Below are 16532 nucleotides of genomic sequence, written 5' to 3'. Positions count from 1 at the left end.
GGGGTGACATCACTATTACAGGCAATTGCTCCGCCTCCATACCATTTTCCTCCTCATACATGTCGACACAACGTACCGACACACAGCACACACACAGGGAATGCTCTGATAGAGGACAGGACCCCACTAGCCCTTTGGGGAGACAGAGGGAGAGTTTGCCAGCACACACCAGAGCGCTATATATATACAGGGATAACCTTATATAAGTGTTTTTCCCTTATATAGCTGCTGTATTGATTTATCTGCCAAATTAGTGCCCCCCCTCTCTTGTTTTACCCTGTTTCTGTAGTGCAGGACTGCAGGGGAGAGTCAGGGAGCTTCCCTCCAACGGAGCTGTGAGGGAAAATGGCGCCAGTGTGCTGAGGAGATAGGCTCCGCCCCTTTCTCGGCGGCCTTTCTCCCGCTTTTTTAAGGAAAAACTGGCAGGGGTTAAATGCATCCATATAGCCCAGGAGCTATATGTGATGTATTTTTTGCCATCTAAGGTATTTTTATTGCGTCTCAGGGCGCCCCCCCCCAGCGCCCTGCACCCTCAGTGACCGGAGTGTGAAGTGTGCTGAGAGCAATGGCGCACAGCTGCGGTGCTGTGCGCTACCTTATTGAAGACAGGACGTCTTCTGCCGCCGATTTCCCGGACCTCTTCTGTCTTCTGGCTCTGTAAGGGGGCCGGCGGCGCGGCTCTGGGACCCATCCATGGCTGGGCCTGTGATCGTCCCTCTGGAGCTAATGTCCAGTAGCCTAAGAAGCCCAATCCACTCTGCACGCAGGTGAGTTCGCTTCTTCTCCCCTTAGTCCCTCGGTGCAGTGGACCTGTTGCCAGCAGGATTCACTGAAAATAAAAAACCTATACTTAAACTTTTTCACTAAGCAGCTCAGGAGAGCCACCTAGTGTGCACCCTTCTCGTTCGGGCACAAAAATCTAACTGAGGCTTGGAGGAGGGTCATAGGGGGAAGATCCAGTGCACACCAGGTAGTCCTAAAGCTTTTACTTTTGTGCCCAGTCTCCTGCGGAGCCGCTAATCCCCATGGTCCTTTCGGAGTTCCCAGCATCCACTAGGACGTCAGAGAAAAGAAAAAATTCTTCAGCTAAAACCCAAGTGACCAGCTCACCTCGGGCACTAACTAAGACTGGCTTGGAGGGGAGATAGTAGGGGCGGAGCTAGCCACAGTGTGAGAATTTTAAAGTGCCAGCTCCCAATTACTGCCTACTATTTCCCCATTGTAACTACGCTCCAGTGGCCCCTAGTGGATGAAGGAGAAATGGCCCGCTTAGATGACACCTTGGTCCTACGAGGGCGAGGGTTAGGCTTTTGTTTAACAAGACTGATTTAATTGCTGTAATTGAATGGACAGATTATCTGCCCATGGCGGATTAATTGCAGGGACAATATGTGGCTGTAATAATAATAATAATAATAATTTTATTTATATAGCGCTCTTTCTCCCATAGGACTCAAGGCGCTTAACAGATACATAGCATAATATAGTACAGAAAATAATGAAGTACATTTTCATAAAATACAGAAGCATGAAGATACTAAAAGGGACAATTATGGGAATGCTTGAGTAAACAGAAAAGTCTTGAGTCTACTTTTGAAGGATTCTATAGTTGGGGCCTCTCGCACTGTGCGGGGAAGTGAGTTCCATAGAGTCGGAGCCGCATGACTAAAAGCTCGACCCCCAGATGAATTACGGGAGATTCTAGGTACTGCTAAAAGTCCTTCATCTACAGATCGCAGTAATCGAGTGGGGCAGTATGGGGTCAGAAGCTGTTTGAGGTACCTTGGGCCTTGGTCATGTAATGCTTTGAAACTCAGTAAGCCAATCTTGAAGATGATTCGCCATCGTACAGGCAGCCAGTGAAGGGAGTAGAGGATGGGTGTTATGTGGCTAGAACGGGGCTGGTTGGTTAATAGCCTGGCAGCTGTGTTTTGCACCAGCTGTAAGCGTTGCAATTCTTTTGCTGGTAGACCAAGGTAGAGGGCATTACAGTAGTCTAAACGAGATGATACAAATGCATGTATGACTTTTGGCATATCATCTGAGGGAATTAAGTGCTTGATTCTGGCTATGTTCCTCAGGTGAAAGAATGAGGATTTGATTGTGGCTGATATCTGATGTTTAAGTGTCAAGCCACCATCCAGGACAATGCCAAGATTCCGCACACGATCACTGGTCTGTAATTCTGAATCCCCGAGTGTAAGTCCAGTTGGTTGGCTATGCTGCAGTCTTGTCCTTTGATGTTGCGGTCGTATCATAAGGACCTCTGTTTTATCCGGGTTCAGTCGCAGCCAGCTGGCGCTCATCCACTCCTGTAGTTCAGCTAGACAGCCATTAAGGGTTGCTATTGGGTTATCAGTGCCCGGAGCAAAGGACAAGTACAGTTGTGTATCATCTGCATAGCAGTGGTAGACCAGGCCATGGCGCCTGATTATTTCGCCCAATGGGAGCATGTATACTGCTTAATGGCTTAGGAGGTCCCACAGGGGGCGTAAGTCTCGTTACTAGCGTAGTCAGTAAATTAGAAAAAGCAGCCCAAGGTGGGTCTTGGTGTGCCACAGGTGTTGCAGACTGACTGAGGGGTACAGAGCCCCCGTTACCTGGACCTCAGCTGGAATATTTTCCTCAGATAAATCCGCGGCATCAGCAGTGCATGATGCAGGAACAGCCACGGATCTCCAGCCCTGTGTAGCAGACATTATATGGAAAAGTAGCCTGAGGGCGTAACAGTACAATATAGCCAGACACAATACTTGACAAAAAAAACCTGTGGAGCGTGACTGCCAATGCAGAACACAGAGGATTTAAGTGGTATATGGTGACTGAAATACACAAAGAAAAATACAAAAAACAGTATATCCTGTGAAACACTATATATATATATATATATATATATATATATCACCTCCCACAATCTCTCTATCCATTGATGGCACGACTATCTCCTCTAGCCCCCAAGTACGCTGTCTTGGTGTAATCCTTGACTCCTCCCTCTCCTTCAAACCATACATTCAGCACCTCTCACAAACCTGTCATTTTCATCTCAAAAACATTTCCAGGATCAGACCTTTTCTCACCCAGGATGCCACTAAGATCATTATTCACTCACTTATTATTTCCTGCCTGGACTACTGTAATCTCCTCCTAACTGGCCTCCCTGACAATTACCTCTCTCCACTCCAATCTATCCTCAATGCTGCTGCCCCGCTTATCTTCCTCACCAAACGCACTACGTCCACCTCCCCTCTCCTACAAGCCCTTCACTGGCTTCCCTTCCCTTTCAGAATCCAATTCAAACTTCTCACACTCACTTACAAAGCACTCCCCCACTCCTCTCCCATTTACATCTCTGACCTTATCTCTCTTTACTCTTCCACCCGTCCTCTTCGCACTGCTAATGCACGCCGACTCTCCTGTCTTCTGATTACTTCCTCCCACTCCTATCTCCAAGATTTTTCACGTGCTGCTCCCTTCCTCTGGAATTCTTTACCTCTCCCCCTCAGACTCTCCACCTCTCTACAAAACTTCAAACGGGCTCTTAAGACCCACTTCTTTACCAAACGCAGCCAAATTTCATCCTAACCCTCTGTTCCACGCTCTCTATGTACCCCATCTGTGTCACCCCTGTCTGTCTACCCCTCCCCTTAGAATAGGGGTGGGCAATAGGCGGCCCGCGGGCCGGATGCGGACCGATCCTGCCTGGCCCGCTGTGCCCCACCAGAGTGCAATGACAAGCGGCCCGACATGCCGCTTGTCATTGCACTGCTCTCAGACGCGGCGCAGCTGAGGAAATCCCGGGCTCACGTCACAGGGTCAGCTGACCGTGATTTCCTCTGTTATCATGCGCTGGGAGGCACGGGGGGCGGGCACTGCAGTGAGCAGGAGCGGCGGGCGAGAAGCGGCGGCCAGTGAGGAGAGGAAGCGGCGGGCAGCGAGCGGGAGCAGGAGAGGCCACATCAGCAGTGACTCCGGCCGGCAGCAGCGCAGATCGGACAGCGGGGATCATCTGCCACTGTGACAAACAGGTAAACCCCCTGTCCAGCCAGCCCCTGGATCACTGCTTAAGCTGCCATATAGGTTTAGGGGTGGGGAGGGAGGGGAGTTAAAAACTGCAATATGGGTTTAGGGGAGGGGGGGGAGGGGGTAGGGACTGTCTGCCGTAATGTGTAAAAAGGGGGCGCTGTCTGCCGTAATGTGTAAAAAGGGGACGCTCTCTGCCATAATGTGTAAAAACGGGGGCGCTGTCTGCCGTAATGTATAAAACGGGAGCGCTGTGATAATGTCGATATTATCTTAAACCATAAAGCTATACCTGTAGAAACACTTTTACTGTTGAGCCGCAATGGCCGCTAGACTGAATACACGCGCTACGCACTTTGTACGCTATTTGCGTACAAAGTCCCGTACGTGGTACGTACTTGGCGTACACACGCCGCGCTGAGTGTACGGAGTACGCACAGTGTGCGCGCACACAATTGATAACCTTTAAACCTTATTCGTAATGCAATGCAATGTTATTCTTACACTCTAAACCATGTGCCGTAAAGCACTGTAATGATGTTATACCTTAAACCTTAAGTAGCGCTGACGGTATAAAGTACCCGCAGTGCGTACACCTTATCAATACTTATAAACCTTATACAGTTAAATACGCTTTAAACCCTTGCAGGAAAGTGAGGACACAACACCGATATGTAGTTGAACACTGGGTTCTAAGGCCACAGTGGATTATTTGAAAGGGGATAACAGTACAAGTTATACACTACAGACCTAACAAGATAAATCTACAACAGAATAATGGCTACAGAGAATGTACATACGTGAGAATGTTCGCAAGCGCAACCTGGACCAGTCTTCCGCTTATCAGGTAGAAAGCGTTCAGAGTCTTCTGACCGGCCAGGCAACAACAGGCTTTTTATACACAACTTCCAAACACAATACAATGGTCACTGTAATCTCATTGTCCATTGGACACAGAGATGTATCTTTACATTACAGGAGAGGTCATAGGTTGATTTGAAAAGGTGGGCGATGTCTTTCTCAACTGCTCTTGTGGGTGGTATCCTCTGGATTCCCGCCGCATACATAATATACAGTAAATACAGTTTATATCTATATTCTACTTCTGCACATAACTATACGCTGGAACATGCAATCTTTCTCTAACCAACACCGGAATGTTACCCTTAAAATACCCTACAGCTGGATACTAGACATCACCTTCTAACCTTAATCTGACCCTTCCTATCATGCAAAGGCGAATCCCTTAGTCCTGGAACTGTTTAAACTGTTGATACTCGCTGATGTGGTGCGGGGTGGCTATGTGTAAAATGTGCACTATTTGGGTTAAATATGTAATGTTCTAATAACCCTCTATGCGCTCACAAACCCCGCCGTAAATACCCATACCACGCGCAGGTATGCGGGAGCGTTCCTACGCAAATTGCGGATATGTGCACGCACGGCGGAATAAGTGCACGCGCAGCGGGCATGTGTATGGGGTTAGTACATGGTGTATGCATTACAATATTTTTCGACTTTGACAGTCCACCCTTTGGCAGTCAACAATAACTGCCACTATCTAAACATTATACAGAAAAATATACAAAACAATATCTACAGATGATTGGATAAAAATATACAATACACATCTCTACAGTTGATTGGATGGTAGGAGGAGAGGTGTAGGTGGGAAATGTATGACCTAGTGGGATAGTAAAAGCATGTATGTATGAATCCATGTCTGAGGGGCATGTATCATCGTGCCGTACATGTTCTAGATAAGCTTCGAGGTATTGCGAATTATACATTAAATCCTTCTTATCCCGTATTAAGGGTCTGTAAGTGGGCCAACATACACTACCGAGCTCTTTTCGGCTTCTTGTTCCAACAAATGGGGTGCACATTTAGTTGATGATACATGGAGGGGGAACACATGTGAATGCTAATATGTGGATATCACCTGTCGACTATGTGTGTCACTACCTGAAGGTTGTAGAGATGAAGATAAGAAACATATCAAAAATACATTCACATAACATTTGCATAATCATTCTTGGGTGTTGATTGAAGTCTTCTCTGGATGGGTGTATTTTTGCTGAGGGAAAACAAAGGAAAAACGGGTGAAAGAAACGGACCGTGGAATCACGTCTTATCACAACATTGTCTCTATTGATGGGTCATAAATTAAATCTGCTGCTGTACCAATGCCCCCGCTCCTTAAACTCATCACTTTGGTACCGTGTTTGCGCCACGTTAAAATTCGAACACACCTAAATATCAAGCCAATAATTATGACAACTCCCAGGATACAAAGGAGAAACTTTCCCACACTCATGATAACATTTTGAGCCCACTCTCCTAAACCTGAGAACCAATTGCGTGGGTTCAACCATGAGACCTAGCCGGTCAGTTCATTACTCACAGCAGTAAGGGTAAGGTTGTGTCTCCTTCGGAACTCCCACTTCAACTGCAAGATATCATCCATCTTTTGATCTATGACCTCGGTTGGGTCATCAGTGCTGTTTGTAATATACGTGCAGCACTTCACACCATACTGAGTTGCCAAAGTGACACAGTACCCACCTGTCACCGCTGTGATATAATTGAGGACCATCCTGTGCTGGATCAGTTCCGTTTTGTAAGCTTGCAACTCCCTTCCTGTATACCTAAAGGTGTCATCATACATCTCGGTGATATTATCTATCAGGTTCGCTAGCGCGTGGATATACCTATAATTTATCATTCCTCTGGCGGTACGGGTGATGTCTAATGCGAGTAGGAATTGAATCCCGGTGGATTCGTGGATTAAATCAGAGGCTGCGTGCTCTGTCCTATCTATGAGGTGTCTCTTAACGATGTGTTCATAGTGAGTATGAGTATAAGGAGCTTGAGCACTGCGGTGAACGTCTATCATCTTATCATGGGTTATGGTCATTACTTCTGGCAACACTCTTCCAATGTAACACAATCCCTCTGAGTTTGGGGCAAGCCACTTATACGCCTTCCTCCCGCATATGAAATAGGCATCATCGGGGAGAACATATGGGACAGAATATGACATTACCATATTGCAAACTTTCCAAGTGAAAAACCCAATCCCTAGTTCTTTCATCTGTTCATTACATGTATCAGACTGTATGATATGCGCACAGTACCCCGGTGATACTTCTCCAACCCGCATGGTCTTACTTCCTAGAGTATACCTATACCGAAAATACCTTCCGTTGTCGGCTATTTGGCGTATAAGTTCAGAGTCTACGGGTATCCTATCAGCTCTGTGTGAAAATGCCATGGTTTGGTTATTCCATGTCACTTCCCAATTTCCCGGCTTTCGGGAATTGGAAATGTTGAAACACACTAAGGATCTATCTACATGGTACTAGTGGAGCTTCAAACTAGGGGGCCTAGAAATATTAAATTTCTTGTCCACCAGTCTCCCGCCCCATAATTCAAGTACCTCATCTATTGTTAAAGGATACGGTACTAGTCCTGACTTACTCTGACCTTGAGGTACTTGTGAGCACACCCAGCATTCTGTTTGGTTTAAAACCTTGCCCACTAGTGAGTGGTAATCACTCAATGGATGACGGTCCATGTTAATATTAAGGCTGGACTGACATCTCTGGATGCACCCGTCCTGAACTATGTTTTCACAATTCCTACAAATGCAATTTTCCTCAGCCAATAACCCTTCACAGTGCCTCCTAGTTTCCTGACTACCAGATCGTTTTCTGATACTCGCCTTTGCTCGGTGGATGTGTTGCTCTTGGAATTCTACAAATCCGTCCTTGCCATCAGAACCCATTCCAGATCCTTTCTCGACCTCTCTGGTACTCTCACCGAAACAGACTGCTCTGGTCAACAACAGGGTCAACAGGAAAACCCGGAACGCAGTCTCTTGGGGTAAGTCCATCTTGTTAAGGGGAGAGAAAAGGGAGCAAGAAGAGGGGGAAAGCAGGGTAATGGGAGATGGAGTAAATAATAAAAAGGAAAAAGAAATTTGGTGCGACAACCGCCTCTAGTCTTGTAGTTCTCCGTGCTCAGGTGCCGTCTCAACAGTACTGCCTCTCAACCTTCCCGGAACAGACACTCCAGCGATACGATGTTCTCTCCGAGTCAGCAACCTTTCTGTAGGGAACATAAATCTTGCATTACAATGTGTTTAACTATTGTGTATTATCAGTTGTGTGAAGTAAACCATCCGCAGAAAGTGAAAAAGAGAGAAATAATAAAAAGAAAATTTTTCAGATTTGTGTTCACCATCAGGCTGTCACACCATCATGTCTATCGGTATCTATGCACAGTCTCCCTTCACCAGTATTTCCACTCTCCACCCTTTGTGCATGGCCAAGCACAGTGATGCTGATGAGATATACTGGGTTTGGGCAGACCTCTGAAAAGACCGAGTAGACATGTGACGTTTGAGCTGTAATTCTGTCGGTGAACGTCAGAGATGAAGAGGAAACTTTGAAGACAAATCACAGAGTTTACCTGGCCGACCCTGTATCTACAAGGAATGATCTACCAGCTACATCAACTGTGACCTCAGGTTCACTACCAAGGCTAACAATTTACTTCACTGGCTGCAGACTACAGGTGTGGCCTAACCCCTACTGTATGTTGTGACCCTACCGCAGCGCGCTGGCAGCTACAATATGTGAGGGGGGGTAGCTGAGAATTTTCAGAGGTCTGCCAGTCCCTCCTAGGTGGGTACCTTCTTGTTTCCCCTGCATGTGGCTCATAACTCCTCCTGTGCGATCCCTAATTCCAATTACGTGTATCATAATGTGGTTCATGTTCTGGTCTAGGGGGTCGATATACCTTATGTGTGCCTTTATAATTACAGTTCCGTGCGTAATGTCCTTCCCTCTGGCAGTTATAAAATTTTACTACATACGACTTACCATCAGGGGTCTGGGGTTTCGGCTGATGTGGCTTCGTTGTCAGGGCTTTTATACTTACTGTCATCAGCTTATCCGCCTGTCACTCCCTGTGCTTAATGATGTTCCGATCGTGCTCGATAGCGGACTCTCTTAATGCAGCCACCGAGATACCTCTCCAGTTAGGTTGAGTGGTTTGTACCCTTGTTCTCAATGCTTCTTTTAACCCGTCCATTAATACTGACACAGCTACCTCCCTATGATGTACATTTTCCTTAATGTCCTCGACCCCAGTGTATCTAGCCATTTCCTGCAGTGCTCGATGGAAATACTCAGAAGCAGTTTCACCTTCTTTTTGTCTTATGGAAAAGATTTTATTCCATTTGACAACAGTAGGGAAATATACTCCTAATTGTAGATTGATCTGTCGTACATTCTCCTGAGTGTATTCATCAGTGAGAGGTACTTCTACGTCTAATTTACAATCAGCAATGAATTTCGCAGGGTCAATATTTGAGGGTAAACATGCCCGTAGCACTGTTCGCCAATCTTTGTTTGTGGGTTCGGTGGCGTTACCTAATTCTCTAATAAACCTCTGACATGCGGCTAGATCCTTTCTGGGATCGGGAAATTCAGACATAATTGTCCCCAATTCTGTCCGGGACCAAGGACAATGCATAGCAATGTTCCTGATGGGAGTGATTCCCTGAGCGTCAGTCTTCCCATTGGGGACTGCGATCACCCTGACAGGATTTAGTTCAATTACATCATTTTGTGTTGATTCTACAATCTGAGGTGCTATTGTCTCTGCATAATGTACAGTACCGTACTTACCTGTGGACACGACCTCACCTGTCCCTCCGCTAGGGGCCTTTGCTACTGCTCTTACTGGTTGGGCTATGGTGGCTGCTAGAGAGAGTGCCGATATCGCGCTGGGTTCATCTTCTTGCTCGCAGTCCTGAGGGAAGTTTAGAATGGGATACAACTTGCACGGGTTAGCATTAATACATTTATCAAGTTCACTCTTATCATATATTAGTATGCCATTGTCTGTAGCCACTTTCTCCCCTGTAATATACGGTGGTGGTGGTGCGGTTGCCATCAGTTTCCTGCTAGGTTTGGAACCAGCTGCGTGAGCTAGTTCTCTCTGCATATCACCCTCTTGTTGCCATAAATGTAAACAGTTTGTGTGTCTGACCCTTTGTTTTTGGGATTTTATCAGACATATCCTAAACCTTAAATTCTGCAACACCTCTGGTTCAAAACTGCCTACCCTAGGGAATGGTTCCCTATCTTCCGCAGTCATACGTTCCCATTCATTGCATAAAACCTCTGCATGTGATCCATATTTCTCACACATTATGTACCTCGCTGACCCCTTGGGCCGCGGAACATCAACCTGAACCCTGGTTGAACGTCCCTTACTTGAGCAACTGGCCCCCATATTTTGCAGGTATTGCCTTCTCAGCTAATTCCTACAAAAAAACCAAAATACTCAATATAAGGCAACGGTAAAAGTACAGCGAGAGCTTTCACCCACTCACGCCCACGTTGGCCAATACACCTAAACACTGTCGTCAGCGCCGGTACGTACCCAACCTAGGGCCCCTGTGTAACCTCTATTCACTGGAAGTATATGAGAGTGACTTACCCTTCTCAGTAAATGTTGGTCGTTGGAGATTTCCTGAGTGACCAGTGAAACTCCCTTAAAATAAAAAAAATGTTACACAAATCACGTTTGCGTCTGCTACACCCAGCGCTTATGATCCCGCGATTTTACGCAAAGCTCGTAAAAAGGGTATCACGTTGAGCTAAGTATTGCACCCATGAACGTGCGGTCCAATCGCACAGCGTATAGGTAACTGTTACTTATCCGCCGTACGACCAATGGAATCGATTGTTTAGGCTGCGAAACCTCAGCCGGAGCGTTTCTGAACGGGCCTATATGGGTTCTTCGCTAACCCCCTGGGCTGCGGTCTCTAAACAAAAACCTTGCTGACCTTTGGTCTGCGGTACTCTCAACCTTCGCTGACCTTTGGTCTGCGATATCTACTACTTTGCTCCTTTGTACTTTAATCAATGTTAACATGAGCAAGCCACTCTCACGCCACCAAGTGTCCACTCACCTGGTGTGGTCTCCTACGGGATCCCGAATTCCCTGGGTCCACAAAACCTTTATTGTTTGCACACTCACGCTCGTTCACTCATATACACTTTGGTTTTTTGTACAGAAAATTAACTTTCATTCAGATAAAACAGCCTTAGTACTAGAGGTAATGCAGTAAAAAAGGATGTATTTAAACTAAATCTTGGACACTGAGCAATTTGTGCTATTATCGCGTGGCTACCGTCTCGCGCCTAAAGTAAACAATGCTATTGTGTGATTTGTACTTAGCGGTCGTACCTGTACGCACGTTGCGTAAACACGCCACGTGTGTATGCCTTTACGTTGCGTACGCAGTCCCGTACTTTGTCCGAGACACGTGTACAAAGGCTGTACGTCCGCAGTACTACAAATCCCACACTTCTATAAATGTAAGCGATATTAACTATAATCGCTCACTTAACACAACACACAGTTTCTTCTGTATAAACCTTTACAACTAAGCCAGGCTGCGTGTGCGTCTTACACTTACTTCCTTAAATATTAACTCTATATTTTAACTAAATAGCAACAAAGTTTCTCAGTACAGGTCAAAATGAAACTAATAATCGCTACTTATGGCAATAATGCGAGCAGATATGCAAAGTACAAAATACAGGTGTATGCGTGTGTTGTGTGCGCATTTGGCGCCAAACAGAAATTTACAGACTTTAAAAATAGCTTTTGCGTTCTTACCTTACGGATGCCACCAGCATCTCTACAAACCATGCAGAGCAGACGCTTATCTTTATCAGCAATTGAGATAGAGTTTACCAGAGTATCCACCAACCAGGAGAAGGCTTACGTGGATACCTGTCCACCCTTTGCTGATAAATAAAGTCTGCTGTAACCTGCTAGGCTGTGGGTATGAGGAAAAACCGGACGAGTCCCCCAATTGATAATGTCGATATTATCTTAAACCATAAAGCTATACCTCTAGATACACTTTTACCGTTGAGCCGCAATGGCCGCTAGACTGAATACACGCGCTACGCACTTTGTACGCTATTTGCGTAGAGTCCCGTACGTGGTACGTACTTGGCGTACACACGCCGCGCTGAGTGTACGGAGTACGCACAGTGTGCGCACACACAATTGGTAACCTTTAAACCTTATTCGTAATGCAATGCAATGTTATTCTTACACTCTAAACCATGTGCCGTAAAGCACTGTAATGATGTTATACCTTAAACCTTAAGTAGCGCTGACGGTATAAAGTACCCGCAGTGCGTACACCTTATCAATACTTATAAACCTTATACAGTTAAATACGCTTTAAACCCTTGCAGGAAAGTGAGGACACAACACCGATATGTAGTTGAACACTGGGTTCTAAGGCCACAGTGGATTATTTGAAAGGGGATAACAGTACAAGTTATACACTACAGACCTAACAAGATAAATCTACAACAGAATAATGGCTACAGAGAATGTACATACGTGAGATTGTTCGCAAGCGCAACCTGGACCAGTCTTCCGCTTATCAGGTAGAAAGCGTTCAGAGTCTTCTGACCGGCCAGGCAACAACAGGCTTTTTATACACAACTTCCAAACACAATACAATGGTCACTGTAATCTCATTGTCCATTGGACACAGAGATGTATCTTTACATTACAGGAGAGGTCATAGGTTGATTTGAAAAGGTGGGCGATGTCTTTCTCAACTGCTCTTGTGGGTGGTATCCTCTGGATTCCCGCCGCATACATAATATACAGTAAATACCGTTTATATCTATATTTTACTTCTGCACATAACTATATGCTGGAACATGCGATCTTTCTCTAACCAACACCGGAATGTTACCCTTAAAATACCCTACAGCTGGATACTAGACATCACCTTCTAACCTTAATCTGACCCTTCCTATCATGCAAAGGTGAATCCCCTAGTCCTGGAACTGTTTAAACTGTTGATACTCGCTGATGTGGTGCGGGGTGGCTATGTGTAAAATGTGCACTATTTGGGTTAAATATGTAATGTTCTAATAACCCTCTATGCGCTCACAAACCCCACCGTAAATACCCATACCACGCGCAGGAACGCGGGAGCGATCCTACGCAAATTGCGGATATGTGCACGCACGGCGGAATAAGTGCACGCGCAGCGGGCATGTGTATGGAGTTAGTACATGGTGTATGCATTACAATATTTTTCGACTTTGACAGCTGTCTGCCGTAATGTGTAAAAATGGGGGCGCTGTCTGCCGTAATGTGTAAAAACGGGGGCGCTGTCTTCTGTATTGTGTAAAAAGGGGACACTGTCTGTCGTAATGTGTAAAAAGGGCATGCTGTCTGCCGAAATGTGTAAAAAGGGGGACGCTGTCTGCCGTAATATGTAAAAAGGGCACGCTGTCTGCCGTAATGTGTAAAAACGGGGGCGCTGACTGCTGTAATGTATAAAAATGGGGCGCTGTCTGCCGTAATGTGTAAAAAGGGGACGCTGTCTGCCGTAATGTGTAAAAAGGGGACGCTGTCTGCCGTAATGTGTAAAAACGGGGGCGCTGTCTGCCATAATGTATAAAAACGGGGGCGCTGTCTGCCGTAATGTGTAAAAAAGGGACGCTGTCTGCCGTAATGTGTAAAAACGGGGGTGCTGTCTGCCGTAATGTATAAAACGGGGGCGCTGTCCGCCGTAATGTGTAAAAACGGGGGCGCTGTCTGCCGTAATGTGTAAAAACGGGTCTGCCGTAATGTGTAAAAACGGGGGCGCTGTCTGCTGTAATGTGTAAAAAGGGGACACTGTCTGTCATAATGTGTAAAAAGGGCACGCTGTCTGCCGTAATGTGTAAAAAGGGGGACGCTGTCTGCCGTAATGTGTATAAAGGGGATGCTGTCCGCCGTAATGTGTAAAAACGGGGGCGCTGTCTGCCGTAATGTGTAAAAACGGGGGCGCTGTCTGCCGTAATGTGTAAAAACGGGGGCGCTGTCTGCTGTAATGTGTAAAAAGGGGACACTGTCTGTCGTAATGTGTAAAAAGGGCACGCTGTCTGCCGTAATGTGTAAAAAGGGGGACGCTGTCTGCCGTAATGTGTATAAAGGGGATGCTGTCTGCTGTATGTGTAAAAACGGGGGCGCTGTCTGCCGTAATGTATAAAAACGGGGGCGCTGTCTGCCGTAATGTGTAAAAAGGGGACGGTGTCTGCCGTAATGTGTAAAAAGGGGATGCTGTCTGCCGTAATGTGTAAAAACGGGGGCGCTGTCTGCCGTAATGTATAAAAATGGGGGCGCTGTCTGCCGTAATGTGTAAAAACGGGGGCGCTGTCTGCCGTAATGTGTAAAAAGGGGACGCTGTCTGCCGTAATGTGTAAAAAGGGATCTCTTTTTGAGTATTTGTGTGTGGCCCTCGAATATTCGCTGGAAGTGTTAAGCGGCCCCCCAGCTGAAATAATTGCCCACCCCTGCCTTAGAATGTAAGCTCTCACGAGTAGGGCCCTCTTCCCTCATGTGCTTATCCTTTTCTTACTTTAATAATTCTCAACTGCCTAAATCGCGCAGTTTTTTGGCCACCTGGAACTTATCTCTGTCATTTACTGGCGTAGTTATGCTTAGTTACCCTGTACTTGTCATATATTGTCTTCAACTGTAAGTCACTGTTTTCCTGTTTTGATTATGTGCATATGTACTCTGTAATTGGGCGCTGCGGAACCCTTGTGGCGCCATATAAATAAATAATAATAATAATTTTATATATATATATATATATATATATATATGACCCTGACGCACTTAGCCCCCTCAGGGTACAGAATATAGTGATAGCAAGACATGATACATGGAATGGAAACCACACGGCAGCTATAGGCACACCAGTCACATGTACAATGCAGAAAATAGGATTTTGATACCTACCGGTAAATCCTTTTCTCCTAGTCCGTAGAGGATGCTGGGGTCCACTTCATGACCATGGGGTATAGACGGTTCCGCAGGAGCCATGGGCACTTTAAGACTTTTCAAAGGGTGTGAACTGGCTCCTCCCTCTATACCCCTCCTCCAGACCTCAGTTATAGGAACTGTGCCCAGGGAGACGGACATTTCGAGGAAAGGATTTACTTTAATACTATTGGTGAGATACATACCAGCTCACACCTCAACCATGCCGCACAACATGGCATTCAACATAACACACGCCAACAGGCATGAACCAAGTACAGCAACATGCTGAAACTAATATAACACAACATGTGTAACTCTAATAAACAAAACTGCAGGTAAAGTACGCACTGGGACGGGCGCCCAGCATCCTCTAAGGACTAGGAGAAAAGGCTTTACCGGTAGTTATCAAAATCCTATTTTATCATACGTCCTAGAGGAAGCTGGGGTCCACTTCATGACCATGGGGTTTATACCAAAGCTCCAGTACGGGCGGGAGAGTGCGGATGACCCTGCAGCACCGCTTGACCGAACTTGAGGTCCTCATCGGCCAAGGTGTCAAATTTGTAGAACTTTGCAAATGTGTTTGACCCTGACCAAGTAGCTGCTCGGCAAAGTTGTAATGCCGAGACCCCCCGGGCAGCCGCCCAGGATGAGCCCACCTTCCTAGTAGAATGGGCCTTCACCGACGTAGGTAACGGCAATCCAGCCGTAGAATGAGCATGCTGAATCATTCCTCTGATCCAGCGCGCAATAGTCTGCTTGGAAGCAGGACACCCAATTTTGTTGGGAGCATACAGGACAAACAGAGCCTCTGTTTTCCGTATCCTAGCTGTTCTAGCGACATAAATCTTCAAAGCCCTAACCACATCTAGAGACTTTGATTCAGTGAACGTGTCAGTAGCCACTGGCACCACAATAGGTTGGTTTATGTGGAAAGATGAAACCACCTTAGGAAGAAAATGTTGGCGAGTTCTCAACTCTGCCCTATCTTCATGGAAGATAAGGTAAGGTCTCTTGTGAGACAAGGCCCCCAATTCAGACACCCGCCTTGCGGATGCCAAAGCCAAAAGCCTCACCACTTTCCAAGTGAGAGACTTCAACTCTATCTCTTGTAGACGTTCAAACCAATCCGATTGAAGGAACTGCAACACCACATTAAGGTCCCATGGTGCCACTGGAGGCTCAAATGGAGGCTGGATGTGCAGAACCCCTTTCACGAAGGTCTGAACTTCTGGAAGAGAGGCCAATTGTCTTTGGGAAAAAACTGACAAGGCCGAAATCTGGACCTTGATCGACCCCAATCGAAGGCCCGCATCCACACCAGCCTGTAGAAAATGGAGAAAACGTCCCAACTGAAACTCTTCCGCAGGAGCTTTCTTGGATTCACACCAAGACACATATTTTCTCCAAATACGGTGGTAATGTTTAGACGTTACTCCTTTCCTGGCCTGAAGAAGAGTGGGGATGACTTCCTTGGGAATACCCTTTTGGGCTAGGATCCAGCGCTCAACAGCCATGCCGTCAAACGTAGCCACGGTAAGTCTTGATACATGCATGGCCCCTGCTGTAGCAGGTACTCTCGAGGAGGAAGAGGCCGAGGGTCTTCTATGAGCAACTCCTGAAGATCTGGTTAC

Source organism: Pseudophryne corroboree, chromosome 1, assembly GCF_028390025.1.
Source record: "Pseudophryne corroboree isolate aPseCor3 chromosome 1, aPseCor3.hap2, whole genome shotgun sequence".
Taxonomy (NCBI): Eukaryota; Metazoa; Chordata; class Amphibia; order Anura; family Myobatrachidae; genus Pseudophryne; species Pseudophryne corroboree.
Note: the sequence above shows the minus strand (reverse complement) of the source record.